A 7,997-nucleotide genomic window follows, 5' to 3' on the forward strand; every position below is an offset into this window, starting at 1 on the left:
TTCGCTTCGTCTAAGAAGGGACAACGGTGGATGGCGTGGTTGCCTTTGCACAGTCTACAGGGAGATCTAGCTCTCCCTTTTTGTCCAGGGACTTCACTTTCGCTAGTTGACGGTGTGCATTCAACATGGCTATCAGAGGTTGATGCCACCAGATTGTGCAAACGGGGAGACCAGTCCCTTAGTATCCGAGGGATGCAGGGACAATCTCTGTGGAAGTGGTCTCCCTTGCATATGACACATGGTGGTTTAGGCCTAGTCAGTGCTGTGTGTGGATTTTTTTCAGACGACACTTGTTTGCCCCTAGTCACTTTTGGCTCCTTCTTCTTCTTCTCTTTCTTCTTCCTTTCCTTCTTCTCCTTAGGAACTTGGTTTTTTGTTTTACCAGTTCCGTCAAGCAAAGAGGAAGGAGGAGAGGAAGAATTAGAGGAAGTAGAAGGCTGGTGGGCAACTCTGGACTGGTCTAACTGTTGATTCGACTGTTCAGGAATAGTGGTGTTCTGAACGACATTGGTTGAGAAGAGCCAGACCGGCAAGCCAATTGTCAGTCCTGGAAGCGACAATGTGGCCATATGGGGCGCACCAACATCTCCCCAAGAGGAGAAGGGACTAGGATTTCCACCAAGGGGAATTCCTTGGTTGGTGGGCTCCATTTTCTCAACCTAAAGATCAACGCAGGAAAAAGGGGTGATTGTTCCGTTTAAAATAAATTTTAATGACGCTTAAACACAACTTGCTTTTTCAATTTTAAAGAGTCGAGAAAAAGCTAAAGATGACTCTAGTCTCCTTCGACGTTTTAACGAGCCCGAAGTGACAAATGCTCGGATGGACTTTTTCCGTTATAGAGTCTGAAAAAGGCCAAAAGGAACTGCTCTGGAGTTCTAGGTAGAGGGTGTGCCAAACTTTTCGCAAAACCGCAGAATACTTTTTAAGGTACGGGCGATCAATCTTCTCGAATGTTGTGTTCAGTGCATTGCGATCAGTAGGGCGGCCGACACGGCTTCCTAAGGATAAAGGTTTTATGCCTATAGGGGTCTCCCAATATATACTCGATGGTACGTGGGAGCACAATCTGTACTGGCACTATCGTCCCTCAGGAGGAATCACCCAACCATCAACGAGATCGACAGTCACCAGGTTTTACGACGCCGGAACACGTCTCTAGCCTAGACCTCTATGTTGTGTGTTAAGTTACAAAGCGTTGTTAAGTTCATTCAATTTATTTTAGGTTGATCTTTCTTAGAAGTTTTCCTTTTTGGATCACCACGAGATGTATGATACAATTCCTAAATGCAGTCTAAAGATGATAAGCAAGCTTTTATATCTTTTCAACAATGAAAATCCTAGCTACAAGGGGAAAAGGAAGACACAAACTTTTCTCAAAGAGCATAGAGCACACTGTAATGCACTTTTCCCTAAATCAAAGCATGCAAACTATCAAAATGCAAATGCACATATGCATGTATTTGTTTTCGCTTCCTTAATATTGATGCCTAAAAAGAAAGCTGTTGTACAAATTTGAATTCGATTTCGAGTGAAAGCATAAACAAGTTCCTTTTTCAAAATCAAGAAGACGATTACGACACTTTATGATTTACTTGTTTCGACACTAGAAATGCATAAATTCAATCCAAATGACAAAAGTAAAAGCTCAATCAACTGTGAACAACAAACAAATTCACTCCTAAGATCAAAATGACACTTACGACAGGTCTAGATCTAAGGGCGACAGTATGACTAGTTTACTTTTGTAATGGGAAACTGCAAATGAAGTAACAAATACACAAAGAACAAATACAGTTTCTTTATACAACCGAGGCGGAATTGAGGCAAAGAAAAGGGGTTTCAGATAGGTACACTGACTGATAACAGGCTGCAAAAACAGAGATAAAACTGAGCAAAAGGAAGCAGGGAACCACAGCTGCACAAGGCAAGGGCTGATCAGCGCACCCTCAGCACAGAGAAACTGAACTTCAGCGCAGGTATCCTTCACGGGACCTACGTTGAAATGCAGAACCTCTTCACAGAGTCTGCGCTGAAGCAGAAACGAGAGTTGTTTCTAGGTTCTGGGTCACGGTTTGCAGTTAAATCTACAGTTTTTGGCCGGATCAAAGCTATCAATTAGGTACAATTAGGAGGATGATTTAAAGGAGGACTAAGATCTATCACAAAGGGCTGTTAGAGCACTTGTGGATCAGTTTGTTCAGATCATAAAAACAGGCCCAGTGAGTGGACTAGAGTGGTAGATCTCTACTTTTCATTTGAAAATGGCAAATGCATTTCGATTCGGCACTCCTGAGTTTATGAGAAGAACAACAATAGAAACACAAATAAACTAACAAGATACTCTCCCCAGTGGAGTCGCCAATTTGTTGTTGGGAAAAGTATCCAATTCGGAATGCCCCTATCCCACTCTAAGAGGTGATAGTGCCTTAGCAACAAACAAGGTAAACTAATTGAGTATTCTTCTTTATGAAATGTAAATGAGGAGAAAGGATCTAACTAACCTGTGTCTCTCGCTAGTTTGTTGATCCAATTGCTCCTCTCTTCAGTAGCTCCCAGCTCCCAGCTCTCTCACCGGCCCAGCTTCACCGAATTCCTGCAAGATCACAAGAGAGAGAAACTACAAGAAGATACAGATATACATTCATAAAAAGCTCAAGATCAGATTAAGCTAAACATGTAAGCATAACAAAACATCATTGGTACACAACATGTAGGAGAAACTCAAATAGTTTATTGATAGAGTAATAAAGTCCAAGAGGAGATACAACCAAGTGAGGCCCGATCCAGCATCTACCTCCCAGCAAAGGAATCCCTTCCTCTCCTCCAACAAAGCATAAATCACCCAATGTACTAATCTCAATCTCAAACCAACAACAATTCTCTGCAAAGTACAAAATTCCCGCCTCCTGAACTCCTGGGTGAGAGATCCATATATAGATGTAAGCAGAGAGGATGAGTCAGCTTATGTTTTGACTTGTGGCTTCTCTCTGTCAGTTCTTGCTTCCACTTGGAGGTTGAGAACCTCTTACTCATCACTAGTCGAATTCATTAAGGCAAGTGTCATTGGAGAAGATTCTGGAAGCTTCCAGGGTCTTTCCACCTCGTTGAATGAGCTTGCCATTTGTCATTTCCCACTCAGCGCACCCTGGTAGTGCTTCCACCTGCGTTGCAGTGCACCTAGCCAGTGTAGACTCTGCATTTCAACACAGGCAGCTAGTGGAGCCTCTGAATTGATCCTGAATTGACTATTTCTGAGTGGTTTTTGGTGGAGAACTTCTGGGAGAAGCTGTCATTGGTTGACCTTGTTCCTTTAGGAGCTGTAACAACATCTTTAGGGACTTTGGATCCCTTGAATTATGGACATTTCATGCTTATAGTTGTAAGGCACAAAAATGTCTATAACAGGCATGCAACGAGATATCATTCAATTCATTGCAAGATGTTTGGAATGTCAACAAGTAAAAGTAGATCATTGCCATCCAACGGGTCTTTTACAACCTCACGACATTCCTATGACCAAATGGGAGATTATTTCTATGGATTTTATCACTGGACTACCTCTTACTTCTCAAAGACACAATGCCATTTTGGTAGTAGTGGATATATTAACGAAAAGCGCCCATTTCATTCCCGTAAGAGATACTTATGAAGTTACTGACGTAGCTTGAGTATTCATAAATGAAATTATCAGATTTCATGGAGTACCTAAGAAGATTATATCAGATAGAGATTCTCGATTCACTTCAAGATTCTGGACTTGCATGCAATCAGCGTTAGGAACTCAACTAAATTTGAGCACATCTTATCATCCTGAAACTGATGGGCAAGAAGAAAGGGTAAATGAAGTACTTGAAGATATGTTGAGGATGTATGTTATGGATCAGCAATCACACTGGGAAAAGTACTTATCCTTAGTCGAATTTGCATACAATAATAGTTGCCACAGTTCAATCGAAATGCCTCCATTTGAAGTGTTATAAGGTAAACCTTGCAGAACACCATTAAGTTGGGACAGGTTAGAAGATTGAGTGATAATAGGACCAGAATTAATCCAAGAAATGGAAGAGCAGGTAAAACAAATTAGATAGCGGTTAAAGGAAGCACAGGATAGACAAAAGAGTTATGTTGATGCTCACAGAACTGATAGGAAGTATGAAGTAGGGGATTAGGTTTTCATTCGTATCAAGCCGAATAAAAGTACTATCTGATTCGGAAAAGGGACAAAGTTACCACCCCACTTTATTGGACCATTTAAAGTCATGGAAAGAGTTGGACCTGTCGCCTATCGTCTTGCACTGCCACCTCACTTGCATAAAGTTCATAATATATTTCATGTATATGTATTAAGGCATTACATAGCTGACCAATCTCATAACCTTCAATGAAAGTAACTACAGGTATCGGACGAATGAACCATATTGGTCAAACCATTACGTATATTGGAACGTAGAGTTCGACAGCTCAGAAATCGTCTGGCAGACCAAGTTAAGGTCCAGTGGGACAAGTATAGTCTTGGATCAGCTACTTGGGAAGATACGGAAATCTTATGTCAAAAATAACCTAACTTATGCCAATTTTGAAGAACTTTAAACCATGTTTTGTATATATTTACTTTACTTCAAATTAGAGACTCAGAACCATTTTGAAATGATCATATATAAACGTGAATTTTTATGACATAATATCTGTTTAATTCCGCTAGTACATGGATACCAAGACGGAATATGTTATTAATCTTACTAAATTATAGTTATCAAAGTAAAGTTTAAATATTTGAGTAATTTTGCTTCTGATGGGAATTAAGATATTATAATTTTGTTTCATTTATGCATATCAATATGATTGATGAGATAGAAATCAAAGAATGATTACATTTTAAATATGAAAGTTAATGACATGAATAGAATAAGGCAAAGTATGTTATACTGTAATTGACATGTATGAATTATACATAAGCTATTTGTTTTGAATATGTTAATGCACATTTTCATGGACAAGTGTTTATGATTGCATATAATATCCGTTACCAAAATGACCGCGTGATGACAGATTCCTAAGAACAATTAAGGCTCAAAGAGATTCCATGATAGGGTATTAACCCTGATTCTACTGGGAGGGACGGAGGTGTTGCCCACCGTTTATCCTCCAAATCTTGGAGTCATGAGAGGATTGTGCGAGTTACGCTCCCCTAGACGTGTGATGATGACTGTCGGATGCCTACTAGGGATCAGGTCGGTATAGCCGACGCTGTCATCCTTGGAGTTTATAAATGGTTAGGCCAGTATAACTGACGCCATGGCATACTCCAGTAGAGGATGGATAGGATGGGAGCGGAAGAGATTAGGAAGGATATGATGATTTTGTAATAGCTGGGAACCTGATGAAGTAAAACATGATCATTAAAGTTATAAACCTAAAGTATGCAAAACACCAATTTTATAGTGCCCTCACATTAAGTAAGAATTTAACCTCAATACACAATCCTAAGAAGAATGTACTAATCGCTATCATAAATATTCATATAAGTAACTTCAGGACGATTTTTTCTGAAGGGGGGGTGTATGTAACGACCTATCTATAAAATTAATATTAAATAAATTTTATTAAATAAATTTTATTAATCAATTAATAAAATAATAAAAATAAACTAATGATAAAGTATTTTAATATAAGTCTAACCCTTTATATTAAAATCAGACAAAAGGAAAGTTAATAAAAAATTAATATACCCTTCAAAAAAAAAAGAAATGTATATGACACAACATGGGAAGGGTGTCATGAGGAAATGAAGCGGTGAGTGCTGGAGGAAGGACGACCACCACCAAGAAACATTTTATAAACCAGAAAGAAGAGTTTGGGAAAGGGGGATCAGAAAGAAGAAGGAAGAACGAAGGGGATACTAAAGAAGTAAACTTGAGTTACCAACGGAAGGAGAGTTGGTTGTTCTGAGGTTTCTAGGCACGGGGGAACAATCTGCTTCAACTGAGAAGCTTACTGGACTGAGTAAGCGAGGTTCTGCTCAGTTTGGCTAGGTGGTTTCGGTATTTTGGTAACCGAAGCAGGAGCAGTTTGAGGCATCATCAACCGTAGGATTACAGGTAAGTACTCTCATTGGTTCCGTCAGTTAAATTTATAAAACTCAGGAATTTTTATCATAAGCTCACGATGTTTAATTTTAGAAGCCTTTACTATTTCTGCAATGGCTGTAATATTCTGTTATTTCATATTCTGTTCACAGGGAATAGTTGTTTAAATTATTTACAGTTCTTACATTTGGTAATCTTAATATCAGTGTTTACATTCTTCTGCAATGGCTGTAATATCCTGTTATTTCATATTCTGTTCACAGGGAATATTTGTTTAAATTATTTACAGTTCTTACATTTGGTAATCTTAATATCAGTCTTTACATTGGAATGTAAAGACTGATATTAAGATTACCAAATGTAAGAACTGTAAATAATTTAAACAACTATTCCCTGTGAACAGAATATGAAATAACAGAATATTACAACCATTGCAGAAACAGTAAAGGCTTCTAAAATTAAACATCATGAGCTTATGATAAAAATTCCTGAGTTTTATAAATTTAATTGACAGAATCAAAACTGACAGAACCAATGAGAGTACTTACCTGTAATCCTACGGTTAATGATGCCTCAAACTGCTCCTGCTTCGGTTACCAAAAGACCGAAACCACCCAGCCAAACTGAGTAGAACCTCGCTTACTCAGTCCAGTAAGCTTCTCAATTAAAGTACACTGTTCCCCCATGCCCAGAAACCTCAGAACAACCAACTCTCCTTCCGTTGGTAACTCAAGTTTACTTCTTCAGTATCCCCTTCGTTCTTCCTTCTTCTTTGCAATCCCCCTTTCCCAAACTCTTCTTTCTAGTTTATAAACTATTTCTTGGCGGTCACCGTCCTTCCTCCAACACTCACCGCTTCATTTCCTCGTGACACCCTTCCCATGTCGTGTCATATACATTTTTTTTTTAAGGGTATATTACTTTTTGATTAACTTTCCTTTTGTTTGATTTTAATATAAAGGGTTAGACTTATATTAAAATACTTTATCATTAGTTTATTTTTATTAATTTATTAATTGATTAATATAATTTATTTACTAAAATTTATTTAATATTACTTTTATAGATAGGTCGTTACATCTCCTATGTTTCTATGGCTCCCAATATGTCTTAGTATGCTATATGTGAATAATGTTTTGTTTGATTGCCCAACATGCACCAATGCATGTAATTATTAATGGGTTACATAGTTTGAATGATACTAAGTGCCTATTGTTGTCTTTTTTGGTTAAACCTGGGACCATGGGAACATGGTGTGCTTAGTCTATGGGATACTACAAAGTTTTTGGGAAATAAAAAGCTATCAATGTAAAATTAGTTGTTTCGTAATATACATATCTTTATAAAGCTAAAAAAAAGATGTGTCTTTTTATAATAGTCGTAAAATGAGTGGGGTGCATGTTTTAGGTTTGTCTTATATATATATATATATATATAGAGAGAGAGAGAGAGAGAGAGAGAGATAGATATATAAGGGGACTTGGAGTATAAAGTGACTTGTGATAATGCTCTATGTTTTGTTGCTCATTGTTTTATGGAGGTGTTGAAGTATACAATCTTAGTATGATGTAATTTCTAGCATAAGGGAAATAGACAAGGATTAGGTGTGGGTGTGTTATTGACAATAAAGTTGCTTATTGGCGATGGGATTTCTATTATAATTTTGTGTCTTTTGTTTTGGTATGTGTTTTTCTTAAGCATTTATTAAAGTTATTCTGACTTTATCTATTACACATTAAACACATCCATGATCATGGACATGTTCATATTTAGAAAATTTTTAGTAATATGATTGAGGCACTATAGTGTTTGTTGTGTTGTTTAGGAGTGTATACAGCTTTTCCTTCTTATTTTTTAGATGTTGGTGCTATGTGTCCTTAAAATTTAATGTTCAACATTTTGGAGGGC

The sequence above is a fragment of the Pinus tabuliformis genome, chromosome Q (genome assembly GCF_031772625.1).
Source record: "Pinus tabuliformis cultivar Carrire ecotype Pingquan chromosome Q, CPIR1, whole genome shotgun sequence".
Taxonomy (NCBI): domain Eukaryota; kingdom Viridiplantae; phylum Streptophyta; class Pinopsida; order Pinales; family Pinaceae; genus Pinus; species Pinus tabuliformis.